General features: G+C 40.0%; 1 protein-coding gene across 3 annotated transcripts in view; it reads right to left on the reverse strand.

Annotated features, from left to right (window-relative positions):
• Positions 1-22,667, reverse strand: part of LOC139691578 (CD151 antigen-like) — a 392,922-nt gene that overhangs the window by 46,795 nt on the left and 323,460 nt on the right. The window lies entirely within an intron of this gene.

Raw genomic sequence — 22,667 nt, forward strand, 5'->3', positions numbered from 1 at the left:
GTCCGGCATGTTATCAAGCCCCAACCACACACCCTAGCGGTGGCTTGAGGGTACCATACATTCATGGCATCCCCAAAAATGAAGGCTTGGTACAGTTACACATTGACTTCTGCAGTCACGATCCAACCTCCTTAATACCGCCCACGACACAAACCCTTATTACATTACACTCCAGACAAAACACTTGGTAATAAGGTTTAGTTAACCCATCCAAAACACTTAGGTTACACTATTGTTGTAAACATCAATTGTCGTGCAACAAATAACTTGTCCATATGTTGTGCGTAACTGAGCGTATTGTTGTCACTCCAACAACCTGGGGGCCAGCACTGATTCGGGTACGGAGCGAGGGAGGGGGCACTGACGCCCGACAGTGCACTCATCTGTGTGTGTGTGTGGGTGTGTGAGCATACAAGGGCGCGTCTCGACCCTCGATGCGAAGGGGGGGGGGGGAGGGTGTGAACTGTTAGGCCGCCTTAACATCAATTACCCCCGCACATCACGCTGCTCTCAACTCCCCAGTCGGACAACCACTTGACTCCGTACCCCCGGCCACTTTCAAATTCTGTTAAGAGCGCGTTTCAAGTTGTATAAATTTATGCGCGTCCTCGGCGTGCCAGCTACGGGGGCTAATACTGCCGGGGTTTAGGGGGGTGGGGGCGTTGTCCACCCCCCTCGTTCGGGCAGGCGGAGGCGTTTGGATGAGGGTATCCGGCGCGGAGCTGGAGTGGGGGTGAGAGCGGAGAGAGCTACACATATAAAAAAATGTGGACTCGCCCCCCCCCCTTCCCTCGAGTATGACTATTCGATATGGAAATGCATCAAGAAATGCATCGATATTTATCTTTCCTATCGACCAGGGACTAAATTTTAGCAATAATGCTGAAAATGTGCGAGCACGAACGCTGTTTAACTCGCGTCGACATTACACTAGTACACGTCTCCGTACTTCCGCTTCTCGAAATACACCGAATAAATGAAACGAATGTTACTTTCACATGCCAACAGGAGTGCTTCTGAAGGTCATTTTTTTGCATTCTACAATCACTTATTTATACATAAATAAATATAAATATCTATCTATATATATATATATATATATATATATATATATATATATATATATATATATATATATATATATTTATACCTGAAGGTCATTTTTTTTGTCTACAAACTTAATATATATATATATATATATATATATATATATATATATATATATATATATATATACACATTCAAACACGAAATCCCGCCAAACGGCGAATAAATACTCATATATACAGAAACATATATAAGGAAAAGGGATAGGAACACGTATAAAGGACGAACACAATAGAGGTGGGGAAGGCGGAATCGAACGGATCACAAGAGTAAAAATATTTCCTCAACCGGGACTCGAACACCGGATCTTTCCACTTGCCGGGCGGATGCTCTTAACCACTTGAGCTATCGAGGATATGTAATTTACCCTGAGATCCGTGGGTCTTATATGTCGCCAAGCGCCCCGATTCTTTAGCCAAGAGATGGCTTCAGGGGGCTGTTTCACCCACCAAAGGAGAAATAGACAATACACAAGAGGAAAGGACAGTGGTTAGAATTCATACAACATCATACAGGAAAAGAACAGTGCGTTTCGTGGCACGCATAGCCAGAAGAAAAAGATGAGCCACATTGGCCAAATACACATTCAAACACGAAATCCCGCCAAACGGCGAATAAATACTCATATATACAGAAACATATACAAGGAAAAGGGATAGGAACACGTATAAAGGACGAACACAATAGAGGTGGGGAAGGCGGAATCGAACGGATCACAAGAGTAAAAATATTTCCTCAACCGGGACTCGAACACCGGATCTTTCCACTTGCCGGGCGGATGCTCTAACTAAGTGGTTAACACTTGAGCTATGGTTCAATTTATTTTTATTCGGTCTAGTATGTTACACTGCTAGTGTTTACATTGTACACATTGTCAGCTTACAGATTATGGTTACAGAATATTTTTTTCCTTATTATGGTTACACACTTACATTGACATAAATTCATATACATGGCATAAAACAATTGTGACCATGAACAATACTGTGGAAGGAAATAATAAAGGCAGGGTTCACAAAATATAGAAGGAATTATTTGGATTAGCGACGGAACATTAGATTTGGTTGGAATTATTGATAGCTTTGAAGCACAGTTATTCAGAAAAACAACTTTTTAACCACGGACGAAGTGTGTCCGGTACCGGGGGCAGCCACATCCGTTCCACCAATGCTTGCATGCCTTTAGCGGAATGTTTATTCGCGGTTCTCATCTGTGTGAATTCCACGATTAGGGTGGTCATTATGAAGGATTTGAAGCTCGGAAAGAGCCGAAAGTTCAAGGTGATCATATTCATGTCGGTAATGGCACCACCACCGAACACGTCCCAGGTTTTATAGATCTTTTTTAGAGCTTCCCATTCTCTGATTTTATCGTTGCATCCAAGGATGAGATGTGCGACGTTGTCTATTCGACCGCATGACGGACAAAGGGGCGAATCGGCTAGCCGAAGATGGTGCCTCACTTCCCTCGTCATGACTGTGTTCGCGATTAGGTTAAACATTCCACTACGTGCCTCATCGTTCGCCCTGCTGGTCGCCCAGTTTTTCCAAGAAATCGTTCTTTTTAATGTATCTTGTTGCTGCTCGGTAAGCGCTCTGACATACAGGGTCTTCACCCGAATTGCTTCTCCATCTCGCAGGAGAGAAGCGACTTTTTTCGTTTCATCAAATGCCCTCCGGTGGCATACGTCGCGCGCGAGTTCTTGCCACGCGTCCTTGAGGAGTGCCTTGCGCCACGCGTCGTCACCGCCGAGGATGCGCAGGCTAAGCTTCGCGTAGACCACCTTCGCCTTTAGAGCTGTATCGGTTAAATTGAGACCACCCTGCTCAAACGGGCCATAGAGCTGGTTTCGGGACACTTTCTTTACGTAGCCATTCCAGATCATTTGGTTGGACACTCTAATAAAGTATGCGTTGTATTTAGTGGGTAAGGGCCATAGATGGGCCACATACCATATCCTTGGGAAGACAATCTGGTTGAGGAGGCGGACGCGGGTCACGATCGGGAGGGAAGGGAGTGAAAGCTTTCCAACACTCCATTTTACATGATGGTCAATAATTCCCCAGTTTCGCTCAATCGTGGGAGCCAACTCCCTCTCCCACCAGAACCTCAAGATTTTGAGCGAGGGCGCTTCTGACCAACCGATGGAGTTCGAGGGCCGGTCGCCCTTCAGCAGCAAAAACCCGGATTTCCGGTTATTGAGGAAGATACCACCCTGCTCATATGACTTTAATATGTCGTGGGCTAGGGCCATGTGGGACGGGTCGTCTACGAAGAGCGTTATGTCGTCAGCGTATGCGACGCCCAGGCAGACGGCGCCGTGACGACGTACCCCGATTCCACTGCTCTGTAGTCGTCTGAGTATGGGGTCTAAGGCAAGGGCGAACAGCAGCATTGACAGTGGGCAGCCCTGCCGAACGGAGTTACTGACGGGGATGGGCGGCGAGGTGGCATTGTTTATCCTAATTATAGAGTATATTCCGTTATACATCGTTGATACGGCACGAATGAAGTACTCGGGGAAGGCCATCTTCTTGAGCACGGTGAGAATCCATTCGATCCGGACCAGGTCAAATGCTTTCTCAAGATCGATAGCCACGAGTGATAAAAAACGATCACCATACAAGGGGGCGGAAAAAATGATGTCACGAATTAAAAGTGCTGCATCGAAAATGTTTCGCGTTTTCGACACGGCGTACTGGGATGGAGAGAGGACGATGTCGGCAGCAGCCGTCATTCTACATCGTAGGACGTGCGCCAATATTTTATAGTCTGCGTTTAAAAGGGCGATTGGCCTGAAGTCGTTGAACGACTTTGGCCGCGTCTTCTTTGGTATAAGCGTTATCACGGCGGTCCTCTGACTTGCAGTCAGAGAGCCGCTAGCTAAAATACAGTTAAAAAGGTGGGTTAAAATAGGTTTTAAAACATCCCAGTACGCTAAATAAAATTCAAAGGGTAGGCCGTCCAAGCCGGGTGCTTTGCCCTTCGGGAACATGGACGAGACGCAGTCCAGTTCGTCTGAACTTATGTCTCGACAAAGATCGTCTTTTTGATCTGTAGGAAGCGTAGGGAGAGGGGGGAGAGGGGGTGCGTCTCCCTCCTTCCATGGAGGATACCTGTTAAAGGTGTTTTGAAAGTGCCGGCCCGCTTCCTTAAGGAGGTCGGTGTCACCGGCGGCAGATTCTCCGCCATCTCTTGGCTAAAGAATCGGGGCGCTTGGCGACATATAAGACCCACGGATCTCAGGGTAAATTACATATCCTCGATAGCTCAAGTGGTTAAGAGCATCCGCCCGGCAAGTGGAAAGATCCGGTGTTCGAGTCCCGGTTGAGGAAATATTTTTACTCTTGTGATCCGTTCGATTCCGCCTTCCCCACCTCTATTGTGTTCGTCCTTTATACGTGTTCCTATCCCTTTTCCTTATATATGTTTCTCTATATATGAGTATATATATATATATATATATATATATATATATATATTTATATACATATATATATCTATATCGATTATACGGAAACACGAGCAGTATAATATTGGGACGGCACAATAGAACACAAATAAAATAGTAATATTTAAAAGGACACTCACACGGTAAATTGTTTGAGCTTTCGGCCTTCTTCAAGTAAGACTGATATTATATAGAAATATAATGCCAGTCATATATATATAAATATATAAAAATATGTGTATATAATATATATATATATATATATATATATATATATATATATACAGGGTCGCGGTAGTCCAGTGGGTAGAGCGTTGGACTGCTGACCAGAGGGTCCCGAGTTCGATTCCCGGGCAAGGAACTCTGGGCACCTGCAGCTCCACCCAAGCTGAAGTGATTTTTCGGGTGCCAGATCTTCCTGGGAAACTATACCCAGCACAGGGAAAGGAACTGGCCCCCCTACCCTGATGTGTGAATTTTCACACGCCGTATAGGGCTTAGTACTGGGTGATCTCTAACATCACCTACTAAACCGACCTTCGGGTTGATTACTGTGTTTATGGTTTATATATATATATATATATATATATATATATATATATATATATATATAGAGAGAGAGAGATAGAGAACCTTTTGCTTAAGGTGTCGCAAAATCCCCAAAATCGGCAATTGTGAACATTTGTTGGATTGAACTCGAAAATGCTCGTAATACGTTTTTTTTCTCTTTGCGTATCTATATCCTATATAAAATATATCAAAAAAACATAAAATTATTATATCCATAAATATCAATGGATTGAATGATTTTTACGGCTGTGAAAAAAAAAGGTTTTAGCAGAGATGAAGTAATGATGGAGGAAAGCAGCGAAATCTTTAGGAACTGAAGTTTTGAAAAAAAATTTGAAATCAGATGGACCCACTTTAAAGCGGACAGACAACATTCACTGACATGGTCAATCAACTCTTTGGCCGAAAATTTGCGGCACGATTCGACATAATTGAGGGAATTTGGTACAAATTTCATTTTCGGGAGCAGAGATTACGGAAAGGAAGTAAATAATGATCGAAACCAGTCATAAAAAATGAAAGAAATTTAATTGATTTAATACAGTACCCTTAACGGGAAATTTTTCGCTTAATTGGACACAAATATACGACATTGGACATAATTTATGCCTCTGAAACGCGATCTCTGAGGGAAGCGGACGAGGTCAAATTAGAGGCTTTCGAGAGAAGCGGGATTAGAGGTAAGACATGAAAATTAGTCGAGTGGAGGTGGAGGGGAGAACGAAAAGGGTTTCGCAGCGGATGAGAATGAGTGAGGATTCTCGTCCAAAGAAAAGTCGGAGAAGGGCGCTACTGTGAATAGGGACGAAATAGCTCAACATAATTCGGAGGAAATAGTTCAATAGGTCTAAAACTATGAGTTTGGTCCCAATAAAACTATAGCTTTAACAATGCAACAATTTCAGAGTGTAAAAATAAATCGCCTTGATTGGGATTCGAACCTGGATCCCTTGATATCGGGCCGAGGCTTTAGCCAATTAAGCTATCTTCTTACACTCCGAAATATTGCTTATTAGCGGATTACTCCGTCAAAAGTTACTTCTGCGACATCTCCCGTAATTTCTTGGAATTTGTTAAAGCTTTAGTCCCGTTTCCATAACGTCTCGTTGAATCCAATTGTTACTTAATGCGAACGTTAACTCAACTTGGAGTTTAACGAAAAATCAGACTTTATAAACAAATGAACATAGCTCATTATTGAGCGTAAACATTGTAACCGTAGCAACTTCGGCTGTCAGTTATTAAACTTTTTGAACAGTATGTTTTGAATTTAAATAAAGAGGTTATAAAACTGAGTTTTCGCCTTAACCGGAGATTAAAATTTGATCTTAAGTTAGACGAGACATATTTGAAAAACCTGACCTAAGTTTCTTTGCGTTTTTATTGTTCACTTCAAGCATTTTCTTGAAGAATAAATTTTATGTTTTTTACCGATTTGGACACTCGTCGGAGGTACACTCGAGGGGAAACAATTATTTTCAGGTCCAAAAATGTTTTTTTGGTACCCTGCATACCACCGCTAGTGTGTGTGTGGCAGGGGGTGACTAAATACTAATTTTGACCCGAATATGACCCTACCGCAGTCGGACAATGTTATTCTGATCTCTTATCGTTCGTGGAAAAAATGACATCTTAAATATATCTGTTCCACAATTAATTTCTCTAATTTTATTGACATGATCTCTCCTACCGTAATACGATGGGGGTAATAATATATTTTCAACACCATTGCTAAAGAGACGTCATTTCAATTTATGCAAGAGATTAAATCTGTAATTTAACCTTCGCCACCTTGAGTAATTTCTGAAATCCAAAATGAATATTAAAGCATTAATTTTCAGCATAAATTCCCAAGCCTAATTCTACACAGTAGAATATCAATCATCAAATTAAACAAATGATTAACATTTCAACAATGCATTGGGTGTTATTGGTTGCTTAGCATTTATTGAAACTGCATCTAAAGATAAAATCTTGCCGCATATCGACTTAAGTCTAGTTATAAAGAGTAAAATGACAAGGGTACATTATCATAATTATATGACAAGATGGCCGCAATTTTCGTGCGTTTGAGGACAAATTTTTCCATTCCACGATGGCGTTTTCTGACCAATCGGCATTGTCCATCATCGAAATCTCTCTGACTAAGAAAGAAACGTCCATAATTAATGCTAAACATAGGTCAGAGTGGTAGGAAATCTTTCGGTTCAATCTATAACTCATGCTTTTTAAACCTATCGATTCGCTAGCTCCTCATCGAACTTCCTCCTGTTTCACGAAGGTAAGTGCCACTTTAATTCACACTCCAAGCACTCAACACAATAAGGAAAAGGGACCCGTGATATTACATGTGTACCTGTATGTGTACCTGAGGATGTCACCTACATTCTATGTGATGAAACCGGGTAGTACCTTGTTAATAATATTTTTGTTAATTTCACAAGGTTTATCTTATTCCTAAAGCACATGTCGTGCCTAGTTCTGTTTTCAGTGTTTAAAATGGAAATAATATCATTTACGGAATGCGATTCTCCCATTTCTTTTCAAAACGATACGACTTTAAGTATCCTGATTTCAGTGCTGAAATAAGCATCGTGTGAAACAGCCTTATTCATATTTTTGAATCAATCCACCAATCACAGAAGAGCAGGTGCGTTTAAATGGAGAATACCGATTGTTGCGCCGGCATCAAATTTGTCTTTCGATCAACAATCGCGTCGACATAAATACGAAACAAAATCGATTGGACGAGCGCAATAATTGATAGAATATGGGAGGGAGAGTTTATGACGGTTCAATTGTTATCATCCGAGACTTCAAAAATCATCAAAGCTCGCATACAAAGTTGAACATACTGACTGTAACTGAAGTATGTGTCTTGTAAAACGGCCTCCTCGAGTACCCGTAGCATGGAAATGGACAACGCCCTGCTTGGCAAACTCCACACTGTCCCGACACACGCCCACAATTTTCCGCTTGGCTGGAGGAGACGGGAGAGGAGGAATGGGGAGTTAGCAGGTGTCCGACAATGAAGAAGACCCACTACTGATGATACTTTTGGCTCGACCGATGGGGTCCCCCCCCCCTCTCACCGTTCGTCGACATGTTTGAGGGTTACGCAACGCCAAGACGAGCCTCGCCCCTACCTCTACGACATTCAAGGTCCGCCCATGTTTACCTACCTTGCCGAGGGATTGGAGCAAGGGGGGGAAAGTACACAAAAGTTCTCCCGCTCGCATGCAGCATAGAGGCGCATTTCCAGACCATAGCGTATGGGAGGAAAGAACCGGAGTCGCCGCGCTTGGTGCCTAGGGGAGTTTTTAGGTCTCTCATCTATTTCCAGCCTCATCGAAAAGGCTCCCACCCCCCTCTGACGCGCGCGCTCATCCATAAGATGCATGCAGATACATCATCATGCCGCTCCCATCGAACTTCCATCTGAGCCGTTTGATGTCGGCCGGAAGAACCGCTTCCGTGCATCCGATCGAATTAAAAAGCAAACACATAACACAAATCTTCTTTCTTAGAGCGGCCTCCATTCGGTAAAACAGAGACCAAAAGGTTTTTATTCATAAAGTAATTCATTTACATACACTGCAAGCCACTGCTAGGGTGTGTGACAGGGGGTGAATACCCACCAGACTAATTTTTAACCGAATATGGCACTACCACGATCGGGCAATGTTATAATGATCCCTTATCGTTCCTAGAAAAAATTACATGTTAAATCTATCTGTTCTACCTTTAATCTCTCTAATTTTATTTACATGATCTCTCCTACCGTAGTACGATGGGGGTAATACTACATTTTCAACATCACTGCTAAAGAGACATCCTTCCAATTTATGCAAGAGCTTCAATCTGTAATTTAACCTTCACTCCATTGAATCATTCCCATCCTAGCTGCTCTAATATTTTGGATTCGCTACTAAGTTTATCATAACAGCGTTTTACAAATCCAGCTCCTCTACGCTGAACGCGATCCAATTCAAAAATTAATCAAACTTCGTGAGGATCCCATATACTTGCAGTATATTCTAAATGAGGCCTAATCAATGACAGATAAGATTTCACTTTGACCTTTTCATTACATTTACCTAGTACTCTTCTAATAAATCCCTATTTTTTGTTAGCTTGCGCACATATTCCCCGCATGTGATTCACCCAGGAGAGATCGTGAGTGAAGGTAACGCCCTAGGTATTTACTTGAGTCTACGATTCCCGCTTCGGTGTTCCTGATGCAGTAGGCGTTCGGATGGGAATTTCTCGTTTTCTAAACATGTATGACTGCACACTTTTTAAGTTTAATTCTAATTGCCAAGTGTCGCACCAGTGTTTAATAGTATTAAGGTTATCTGACAAAGCTGCTGTGTCCCTAGGGTCGCGGATATCACGGTAAATCACTGCATCGTCGGCAAATAAACGTATCTTACTACCAAAGTTGACTACAGAACGATTACTTCACGGCTTTCCCGTGTTAAATGTCACGGCTAACCGTGACTTGTTTTTCGACCTTCACGTATCGAGTTCCAGGCGATAACACGGTCACAGATTTGAGCGCGATATTTGATTATTTTTTTCCTCCATATTCGTTCCTGTCTTCGTAAGAAAAATGGCTTTGGACAATGGAGCAATGGTTTCGATTAAAAGGTTATGAAAATGGATACCTGTTTTCCTTAGTTCTATCGGGATACTTATGTCTGTCTTGGACATATTAAGAGAATAGTCTTGAATAAACTTGATGTTTTCAGACGTAACTTGATTAAACTTCACTTTAAGGATGGTATAAGATTACTAAAATTCACAAAATCCTTTTTTTTTATATTTCACGACAGAAATTTCGACTTATAAGTACGGCTGAGTACTTGAAAGATTACTTCTGTAGTACTAGCCAAGGCTGGAAATAAAAAAAAAATATTTTTGTTGACTTGACTATTTCTTAAAGAATTTCAGCCTTCCTTTCAATCAATACTGATCGATAAAACTGAAGTACTCAGATATTTTTAATGAAATCATTACATTATTACAAGGATAAAATTATTGTATTTACATTCAAATTCTGGAGCGTAGTAGACCACGTGGTAGAGCGTTGGACTACTGACCGGAGGACCTGGGTTCAATTCCCGCGCACACCTCAGGGCACCCTCAATTTCAACTAAGCTAAAAGTGATTTATCAGGTACATACCAGATCTTCCTGGGAAACCACAACCGGCACAGGGAAAGGATCTGGCCCCCCTTATAACCCTGTTGATACGTGAATTTCACACGACCTCATCGATCGAACCATGGTTTAGGTTGATTGTTGCTGTTTGGTATTATTAATTGGGTACCAAATAATTATACGCGGATGCAAATAAAATAGGTTTCAACAATGCACGACAGATCTAGATAATGGAGAGCAAATAATGTGTAACTATTACTTCTATCAATTGGCAATAGCCTACGATTGTCGCTATCGGTATGTCATGGGTTAGATGATAGAAGGGACTGCCACAAATCTCAATCTCACCCGAATAAACCCAAATTATTATCATTACTGTTACCATTCTGTTTACAGGGTGCAACGATTAAACCTGGACAAATTCCAATTTGAATTTCCCACCATATCGTAGTTCCACCGGAGGTCGCGATTGTCGTTCCTGAAAACTATAGGCATCTAGTAAAGAGCCATGAACTCAAAATGGCCGAGATGTCACGTACAAGTGCGGAGGACAATCGAAGAGCCGCTATCATCGAATGAGTTCACGTTAAATAAGAAATATTATCATTTCTCGGCGTGGCCGATGCATACATGTATATCAGTTTATGCCAAACTACACGTACTCGTATACATGCTGTTTATTGACAGGTATAAAGCGTTTTGTACATAAAATACTTGATTTGATAGGAACCAATTCAAATATTTCTCTTTTGTTCTGATAAAATTAAAGTATGTACTGGTTTCAGCCTCATTCTCCGAAGCTCTAAAAAAATTTCCTTCACCAATGAATTGCCGAGGTTGTGAGGGCAAAGGAGGTCGGCAGGTTTTGCCAGCGCACTTGTCAGCTGATATTTTTGCTCGCACAAAACCATTTGACATGTGTTGTCAAGTGATTCCAAGCAAGTGGAGTCGGCTTTAAAATTTCATCATGCGAAGTATTCAGATCAATCAACCTTCGATACCCTTCCCCTTCCCAGAGGAACGAGATGTCGGATGAAATAATCACGACTCTGCCGTCGCGCTGACTTGATTTCCAAAAACAAACAAAATGTTTCGGGAATAATTTAATCTCTGCAATGACAGCCCTTCTTGAATGCGATCATACGTAATACATCGTTCATTGTGAAAATAATGCGCACGTTTGTGCCCCTAGCCACACGTCCTTCATCGTTACCTATTTCTTGACCAGGAGCACCGGTGGTCCCCAAGCCCCCTTATAGTCCCGACTTGGCTCCGTGAAACTTTTTTTTGTTTTCTGGACTGAAGAGAGAGTGCTGAAAGGAAATCATTGGGAGACCGTGGAAAGCATCCAAAAGCATTTTACAACGTTCCTGAGTGGAATTCCCGTCGAGGAGTTTCAGGGTTCCTTCAAAGCATGGCAGAAACGTCTCCGCAAGTGTATTGAAGCAAGGGGAAGAGGATTTTGAAGAATTTCAAGAATTTGTACTAGTACGTAAATCAATAAATCTATTTTACCCAGGAAAATGAATAAACTCATGCGCATTAATTTCATAATGGACCATGTACGCTTCGAAATACGTGTGATATTCCAGTGGAATGGTGTTGATTTCCACTTATGTTCCGAAGTCACTCTTCCCAAACGGACAAGCGGAATAAGAATTACCAAGGAGACGATTTTATAACAGAATTAACAACCATTATTTTTTTTAGTAATTTTTTTCATAGTTTTTTATCATCTTTCAGTCGTTATTGATTTTTTAATTAAGGACAAATTACCTTTCATTGAGTTTTTTATCAAATAAATAAGTTAACCCACGACAAACAATGCTAACTATACTACTTCACTCATGAGAGAGAGATTCATAATTTAAAAGAATTCACACGGCGTCCACTTTTTTACGGATTTGAATATCATGATAAATTTTCGGTTCTCCTGATTTTGATTTTTTTTTGGGTATTCATATTTATTTTTTAAAAATTTAATCAGGTCTCCACGTATTAGGTTTCCCTTTCAATCCCTGCAATTGTAAATTGTAACGTATGGCCGCATATTAGCTTTTGTCGATAAGGGGCTCAGTCGAAATTTGTCAGGAACGATCGTCTAACCCCGACAGCAAAAGGGGTCCTCTGGGGATATCAAATAAACCACACGTCGTCTCTTGCGTTTACCAATGCGATATAACTATGTGAGCTGTTCTTCCTAACCTGAAGAAATATCTAACATGTAATGGACATAAAATAAAACCCTGTTGCCATGCCAAATATCCCTCTTCCACGCCCACTTGCTATCCTTAGGATAATGTGGACAGGAAAGGAGAGTGTATCCTTATTGATTGAATTGAGTTCTTACGGCTAGGAGTATTGAATAAAAGAAACAACTCCAATAACCGTAAACAGCTTTCCTTTAAAAACCAAGTACATATAAGGTTAGTTGGCTAATGCCAAAAGTCAAAGGGAGGGGTAAAGGGTGAAACAAAAGGAAAGGGATGAGAAAGGTGAATACGAATACGCACACTTAAGCCACAAATTAGCCCTCTTCAGAATACTTTAGGTGAATCGTCACGACAACACAAGTTGTTGACGTCACGACAACACAAGACGTTGAAGTGAGAATGGGTTAAGGCATCCGAAGAATATATAGTGTGATATGTTGGGGGAGGGGGGCTGAAAAAGATGGCAGCCAATAGACTGAACTGTCATTTTAGGAGTCAGGGGAAGCTTGCCCTTCACTTCTCCCCCCCTCTTCACCAACGGTCGTTTTCTCGATTGTGCCACACTTCACAAAATTGCTGCATACCCAATCTTCTCACACTCAACTAAACGCAATAAACGTTTCGCCCATCTTCCGCCGCCTCTATTCTATCCTTAAATTCATTGCCTTAACTGCATTGATACCATTTTCTCTAAAAACCTTAACCACCCCAAGACCTATCTCATTGTTTTTAGAAGAGAGACATCGTCAAAAAGCCATTCGCAAAATCTCTATCATCTCGTGACAATGGACATTTTCTGACCAAACCATCAGGGTATCAGAGATCGATGAACGATGGTAAGTAATCCTACCTAACCCTTGCCTATCCTTTCTACCGTCACACTTGATACCGCTGGGCACGTCAATTGACCCTCCCCTTCGGATTGCACGGATGGACGTACGTGGCTCGCGTGCCTCGTCACTCCACCGGGGAGGAGAAGCAGAGACTACCGGGGGATATGTTTCCCCGCAGAACGGATGAAAAATGAAGACGACTTGAGAGGAGAAGGATACCCGTCCCCTTCCGCTCTTCCCTCCCGCACAGACCACCGGGAAGGTGTTTGACCCCACACTGTTCCGCGCATATGCATAATGATTATAGGAAAAAGAAAACATTGTCGCGCGGCGCAGACCACATCAATAGGGCAATAACTTCGACGGAACACGGCACAGTCCGGAACGAATGACGTCCAATCAAATTTTCCGTGACGCACGCACGTACGTGTAATGCATACGGGTGCGTGTGGAGAATATTGCGAGGAGATTGGTCGATGACTGAGTTTTGTTTCGAGGCCGCCATGAGTAAAAAATATGAACCTATCTCCGCTGATGAAGGTCTTCCACATTTTAAAAAACAAAAATAGTTTTAAAACAAGAAGCGACATTTTTATTCAGGTCAAAGAAACAAGGTTATGATTGCAGCAATTTCAAAGTTTAAAAATTATTGGCCTTGAAAGGGATGATGATCTGCAAAATTTGGATTGTTTCAGTGTATAAAATATAAGATAAACGCTGGAATAGGAGGTCAACAATTAGAGCAAGTGGTTAAGTGTACCTATCTAGCAAGTGCTTTGAACAAAGATGGTCTTCTTCATCTTTGTGTTTCAATCTCCACCTGGAAAGTCAGTGCGACAGGTATGGGATGAGAATCAATATTAATAAAACAAAGGTTATGCAATTTTCCAGAAAGAAAAAGGCTAAACTAAACATTAGAATAGGAGGGCAAAAACTAGAGCAGGTAGAACAGTTCACGTATCCCAGAAGTGTTTTGGATCAACACGGTCAAAGTAGTAGGGACGTAAGGAGAAGAATTGCGCTAGGCAAAGAGGCTTTCACAAGGAGGAGGGTGTTGATGACAGGGACGATGGGTAAGGATATCAAGAAAAGACTCGTAAAAACTTTGATATGGAGCGTAGCTATGTACAGTGCGGAAACGTGGTCATTGAAGCAGGAGGATAGACGTAGACTGGAGGCTTTTGAAATGTGGGTGTGGAGAAGAATGGAGAAGGTGAAATGGACAGAGAAGAAAACAAATGAGGAAGTACTTGGTATGGTGGGCGAAGAGAGGGGTTTGTTGGGAGCAATCCTATGGAGGCAGGAAAAGTGGATGAAGGGGGTTTTGACCGGCAGTGGGATGTTGAAGACTGTAATTGAGGGGAGAATGTTAGGCAAACGAGGAAAGGGAAGGAACAGGATAGGGACGTTGGACGGGATGACGGGAGGAAGGAAGGAAGTACTCAGAGATGAATAGAGGCTTTTTGTACGAGTAGTATGTCGGGCTAAAAAAATAACCGTTGTTCGTTTTTTTGTACTAATAACTATACTCCTCGTTGGCAAATCATTGTTATATAAAAATGAACGCCTTTCAAAGAAGATGAGTCGAATATTTAAGTAATTACCAATTAAATCAACCAGACAGTTATTCTGGTTATTTTTTATGTCATCTGGTGTATTTTTTTAGCTATAGCATATGTCATCTCAAGAGAAAAAGTACACTTGCGTCCGTCAATTTAAAACTGTCTTCGGGTCTTCTGTTACTCAAGTTTTCCTGAGATAACTTCAATGCTGCTTACTCTTCCAAAGATGTTCTCTTCATTAGCTTATGATTGATAGAACACGAAATCAGTTATTTACCTGAAGAGTGATTCTGGTAATTATGATAAGTTTGTGTTGTTCGCGAAAATATGTAGAATATGTAACAAATTGTTGACACTACCTCCCAGCTGTTGACTAACTAATCCCATTAATTAAAAGGCATGGTCATATCAAATGAAATTACATATCTGGTTATTTTTTCCAGTCGTATCCATAGTAACCACACCAAATAATAAAACATTCCAGGTAAACATAATAAAATCAGCGTGGGCCGCCATTTACAATGCAATCAAAAAGGTTATCAAGTATTTAGCATCATATTTTCAACTGAATCACATTTTAAACGAATTGACATACTTCTTTCCTGCAATTGTCGAAAATAAAAAGGTTTAATCTTAATTACGCACATAAATATATTTCTATAAATGGAATTGCTCTCGGTCGGCCATTTTTTCAAGATGGCAGCCACAGACGTTTTTTTTGAGGATTTTATTCACGATAACTGAGGAATTCCGGTTTCAATCACCAACATTGTAACTTATTTCTCTTAAACTTCCTGTCTGGATTCACTTCCTTCATTTACTTGCATGGTGGTTTACTGACGGCAAAGACGAAGCGAAGGTCTAAATGGGGACCCGCAAGTTGAGCGGAGAGCACTTAAGACTTGCGGCACCTAGGGACGTCAGATAAGAGATAAGAAGAGGTGTTGCTATGGAAACGGCTAACAATGAGCCGCACAGCAGCGAAGGAGCTAGAAACTTCCAAGAGTGAACAGCGAGGATTATAGGATTGAAATATCTCACGCCGTCACCTTATGTCTTATGTACACGTACTCTCACTTCCTGAAGTCTCCAAGGAGTATAGAAAACTGGATAAGAAGAAAACTCAGGTGGTCACAAAAAAGTGAAATGAAAACCATCGGAGCCAATTTACTAATCCAGCCAGTGAGTGCCAAATTTACAATCGATTTCACCTTTTCCCGTTTCTCGATAAGCCGATGACTGACTGTCGAATTTTGGAATTAATAAATTTTTTAGGTTAATTAGGTGGTTATATAATATTTCTATATATACCTGTATATATATATATATGTATATGTATATATATAGTATATGTATATATATATGTATATATATATATGTATATATATACATATACACACATATATATATAATTTTATATATATATATATATACATATATATATATATATATATATATATATATATATATATATATATATATATATATATATATATAGTCAGTCATTACTTCTATATCTTCAGATGAAGACGGATTGTTTCCGTCGAAATATCAAGAAATAACGTGTGAGTGTTCCTTTTTGTGCTTCTATATTGTGTGTTACTGAGTATTGTACTATTCGGCACTTCCGTGTTACGTCTAGGAAATATATATATATATATATATATAAACATTAATACGCATATATATGCACGCATATGTATATATATATATATATATATATATATATATATATATATTTATACATGGTCACTTGAAAAAAGCTCAAGCTCGAACAATTTTCCGTGTTAGTGTCTTTTTAAATGTTGCTTTTCTACTTGTGTTCTATTTTGCCGTCCCATTATTTGCTGCTCGTTTGAGTTTTTCCGTAAGATCGTTATATATATATATATATATATATATATATATATATATATATATATATACACACACATACATATAACTCATATGAAAGTCCCACGGATGTGAATAATAAAAGAAAAGAAACTCACGCGTATTACGAATTTTCGGTGGCGATACCACCTTATATAAGGGAGAGAAGTAGGTTTTAACAGTAGGGCCTGGCCTAGAGCCTCTGAGATCAATCCGAAAAGGTCTCTACCCAATGTTCAAAAACCATAACTCCACCACCAACCTTTTTCCTGAATGTCTCACCATCACATTCAAACGCCCCGCCAACTTATCGGATCTCAATCAACCGATTCCCGTCCCATCCCAAAGCCATTTCTATGCCCTGCAATAAACCTAGATACAAAACATGTCCTATTTTCAAAACCGATATCCCATACCTCTCCCAATCGCTTTTTAACACTCTCCCACCAATTCCCTACTCCTCATGCACATCTAGCAATGTAGTTTACCTTATGACGTGCCAAATATTCCCAACCTTTTATATTGGATAGTGTATCACACCCCTCAATATAAGAATCAATTACCACCGGGCCTCATGCAAGAATCCTTCGCTGATTGGTATGCTCTCAATCCCAAAACAGACCTCACAAATCTCCGAACACCACACCCCCTTTGATAAATGCTATGGTGTATCCATTCTAACATCCCTTCGACCTTCTTACCCTCCACTCGAACTAAAAACTATAAAAAAGGCGTTCATCTGGCTCCTATATTCCTAGATTTAACCAGGTATTATTATTAGACATTAATTACCCCAACCTTCATATGTTTTCATCCCCCCTCCGCTCCCAAAACCTTCCATATTATTCCGACACTTCAAAAAATTCCCCTCCAAAATCAACCCCTCGCAAACCTTTCCCAGCCTTCCCTTCTATCCAGCGTCCCCGGCAGCTTCTATTAAAACCTTCTGCTCAGTTCCTTCCTTCTCTCCCTTGAGAAAGCTGTTATCGCCAACTAAAATTCGGAATACGTGTTGGCGTGTGAAAGTCACACATCAGGGTAGGGGGGCCATTTCCTTTCCCTGTGCCGGTTATAGTTTCCGAGGAAGATCTGGTACCCGAGAAATCACACAGCTAGGTTGTGCCCAGAGAGGCTTTCCCGGGAATCGAAGCCGGGTCCTTCGCAGAGTAGTTCAACTCTCTACCACTATACTACCGCCACACACAATATTATTATTGGGTAATCTACCGGTTAAGGTAGGTTTTTGGATGGACACAGCTTCTAAATAAATAAATAATTTGTGACTCCTAGAAAAACACAAAATCCAGTATCCTACTCTACGTTTGCGTAGAGGGGAGGAGTGTAATGGGTTGACAGTTTGAGAATTTTACTATTTAACCGCCCAAAATGCCCTAATCTTGTCACCACTTTCTTCATACATGTCATATAAAAGACGGACACGATATATTGAGACGAATCAACAATAAAATCCTTTCATTGGTATTCCATCACCTTAATGTGTACCACTACGGCGTTTCCATAATCCTCAAGCAAACAAAAACAGGTCGGATGGAAAAATCAGCAAAGGGGAAAGGAAAGAATCTATATCGCTCACACCCTTTTTTATGCACACATGCGATTAGGTTTACAACCAATTTATTGCAGTTGAAAGGTGCAAGCTGTGTGCAAGATAAAAGAAGCGAGTAAATTCAAGATGCGGGACCAATATGCGGGTTTATATATCACCCAGAAAAGAAGACACAATTTCGAATGCCTTTTGATCGTAAAATTTTAGCCTGGGTATTTCAAAGCACATACAATGACAAGGAGATCCTCATCACTTCCTATAAAACATTAGGACGGTACTAGGCGACCTCTAGTTGACGATATCTAATACATTACACCTTAAATTATACAAACATACATACATATATATATATATATATATATATATATATATATATATATATATATATATATACATGTATGTTTACATATGTGTATATATATATGTATACATATTATATATATACATGTATGTTTACATATGTGTATATATATATATGTATATATATATATATATATATCGATTATACAGAAACACTCACACGAGCAGTATAATATTGGGACGGCACAATAGAACACAAAAAAAATAGTAACACTTAAAAGGGCACTCACACGGTAAATTGTTTGAGCTTTCGGCCTTCTCAGAGGCCTTCTTCAAGTAAGACTTACTTGAGTGAGAGTAAGTAAATAAAAGGCCTCTGAGAAGGCCGAAAGCTTAAACAATTTACCGTGTTAGTGTCCTTTTAAGTGTTACTATTTTATTTGTGTTCTATTGAGCCGTCCCTATACATATATACATAATTACATATATATATATATATATATATATATATATATATATATATATATATATATATATATATATATATATATATATATTAATTCTCTATCTTCCGATGAAGACGGAGCAGAGTTCCGTCGAAATGATCAAGAAATAACGTGTGAGTGATCTTTTTATGTGTTTCTATATTGTTTGTTGCTGTCCCATTTATTACTCAGCACTTCCGTGTTACGGTGACGAAATCATATATATATATGTATAAACATTTATATATATTATATATATCTATATATATATATATATATATATATATAATAGAACAACAGATATTCATTCCTATGGGAAAGATATTGGGAAAAGGGATAGGGACGCATTAAAAAGACAAACTCATGATACACAAATATACGATATAATAGGTCCATCGTAAATAAAATTCACACCCGGAATTATTGTTCCCCTAAAGGTTCAACGCGGGATCGAGATGGTGTAATGGCTATCGTACTGGCTTCCCACCTAGGGGGCCCGGGTACAAATCTCGGCGGTGTTGAATATTTTTCATAGGTATCTCGATCCCTACTTGAGGTGCTTTGCGGAGGGTACTTAGAGTGAGTATGCCGTCCGTCGGATGGGACGTTAAATTGCGGACCCCTTGGCGCCTTTCATAAAGAGCAGGCTAATGCCGACGCCGGGTTTCTCTCCACCCTTCATCCTTTCCTGTCTATCCCCTATGGCGCAAATGACCTCAGCTGTCGGTAGCCTCTCCTAAATACTACTACTACTACTAAGTTTCAACGTTATCACATGAAATGGTATTCCTTATTGTGTTTGTTTCGTTAGTAATTTGCCATAGGTGGAGTATTTGTTTAGACAGATTTATGTTTGTTTTATTCATAATTTACCTCCACGGATGGTCATGTTCAAAGTCCACCATTGAAGCCATAGAAAAAAACGTCAGGGCATATATAAAAACACGTACAATAATTTGCAGTTTGAATCCGCAATCTCTGAATGCTGCTTTTCAGTTCCAACGAGCATGGTGTGAGATATTGCAAAACAATTTTGGTGTACTACTAATATAGTTTCATCTAGGTTGAAGCAAATGGTTTCTACAACACGAAATTCAATCTGAAAGGGGTTTAACGCCCTTATTGAGATGATAGCCGAAGTTAGAATGAAAAGAATGGTCTCATCTCTCATGACGTCTCAGCAACTCCGGGTGCTATGGTAAGCAGGTCTCGCCAATCTTCCTAAGACGCCGACTCAAGCCAAGAGATTTATTCTTGAGGATGATTACTTTCGGGAGAGGGTTAGTGTGGGGGTCGGAGGCGAGATTTCACTGGTCACACTGGCTGTCCTTAATGTCCCGCGCATTCCGCGAGACACCCGTCTCATCAAGTACTGCTCCAATTACACGCAAGTTGGCCTTATCATCGCCATCGCTTTTCATGGGACGTGCTATTCAAGACGTGTCTCGTGCTTGTGAGACGGTTGGTGAAAGGGGTTGCTCTCATCCCCATGGCAACGGAGAGAGTGCGACGTAACGCTGGGGGCATTCACGAAACAACCACGAGACCGGATGCCCGCATAAGTATAGTAAAATGGAGACAGACGCATACATCATGACGAACGACTGACTAAAAGGAGGGACTGAGGACATGACAAGGAGTTGCGGGGGGTGGGGGGGGAAGATATAAATTAACACTCAATGGCTATTCTCAAAAACATATCATACTAGGTCACGCATCCATTTACGCTCGCAAGGTTTCCAATGTTTGGTGGCGCGTTGTCCGGGAGCTGGAAGTGGGATGTTAACCCTAGAACGATAACTTGGGGTGAAAAAACAAATCGCTATGTATGAACTTTTCACAAAGATTTTATACGTAAATTTATTTTTTCTGTACGTGATGGTGTACCACTAGGTACTCTTTGCTTTCTAATAATGCCATTTTTTACAATTTGAACGAAATTCTTACCAATAATACCCGTTGCCGTGGCGGAAATCTATTTTTGGATTTCTTGTAATTTGCGCACTTTGATTTCTTAAAATAAATACCTTTTTGTCAGAACTGAAAAAAACAACTGATACCATCTTAAAGCATAGTGTATCTCCTTCATAATACCGTTGAATTCACTCAATCCGGTTGAAAATTGATTAAGATATCGTAAATTTACGAAAAGAGTAATATTGCTGTGTTTTCACGTTTCTCGCCCTTCTTACTCATTTTTCTCTCATCCGATAAACTTTTAAAGAAAAATCTTTTTGCCGCGTGATTCTATATTTTTAAAATAAACCAAAAAAATGAGCCCCCATAGGACTCTCATAGTCATAATTGGTGTAAGATACGAATTTTTAATAATTGTTGAATGGGTGTTTTTTCACCCCACGTTACCAGAATAGGGTGGAAAAAATAGCGTTACCGTTCTATGGTAAAGAAGCGTATTCGAAAAGTACAGGCCGTTTTCTTTTATTTAAATATTGGCGGGTTATAACAAAGTTTTACTCACGCAGCACCATCTATTGATCGTTTCCGAAGCAACTGAAGTTATTTGTTTTGACCCAGTAATCCTTTGGCTCTCCGTGAACGAAGATAACAATGTCCACGACAATCGCTGTTCCCTTCAGTTGCAAAGTGCGTGCTGTCATTCGATTTTCGTGCGGAAAAGGATCATCAGCTGACTCCAAAATTTCATCGGAGTTGTGCAATCTACGTAGTTTCATGATGAAGAGCGGAATGGCAGCCCCAGCATCCAGACCGATGAAATCGTCATTCAACAAGTGGACCAAGAACTGCGATCTGATGGACGATTGGTGCTCTGATAAATTTTCTTTTGTTGGTCATACCATTCTTTACGCGATTCTTAGGGAAACGCTTCGATACGAACGATAAGAGATAAGAATAACATTGTCCGACCGCGGTAGGGGCAAAAATATTTGGTTTAAAATTAGTCTGGTGTGTCTTCACCCCCTGCCACTCACCGAAATGGTGGCTTGCATGGTAATAAAATATCTTTTAACATAGAAAATATTTTTTAAATAAAAAAAATATTTTTTTACTATTTTTTAAAAATATTATAAAAATATTTTTAAAAATATTTTTTTAAAAACATTTAAAAATATTTAAAAAATATTTTTAAAATATTAAAAAAAATATATTTAACAAATATTTAAAAAAATATTTTAAAAAAATTTTAATATATTTTAAAAATATTTTTAAAATATCACAAATTGTGTGATAGGCGATTACCGAAATTGTTTACCGACCAACACACAAAGAGCAAAGAATGTTGACTGGAAGAGCGTTAATGGACCATCAGCATTTTCTTAACATACTTAACATCCCTGACATCAATTTCCTCTTTCTCGAGAAAACTCTTTGCCAAACATAATTCTTCTTCTAACACGTATGCCCTGAAAACTTAAGTCATGATGGCAAAATCAGTATGGGCATAAGAAAGGTGCTCTTCGTAATTTTTTATCAGTTAATTTTTATAATGGTTCGAGGCGTCACCTTGTGGAAGCGATTCATATCGAAAAAGAAAATATTTTGTTCTTCCAAATTCATTTTTTTCA

Source organism: Hetaerina americana, unplaced genomic scaffold (genome assembly GCF_022747635.1).
Source record: "Hetaerina americana unplaced genomic scaffold, ioHetAmer1.1.p SCAF_38, whole genome shotgun sequence".
In the NCBI taxonomy this organism is placed as follows: domain Eukaryota; kingdom Metazoa; phylum Arthropoda; class Insecta; order Odonata; family Calopterygidae; genus Hetaerina; species Hetaerina americana.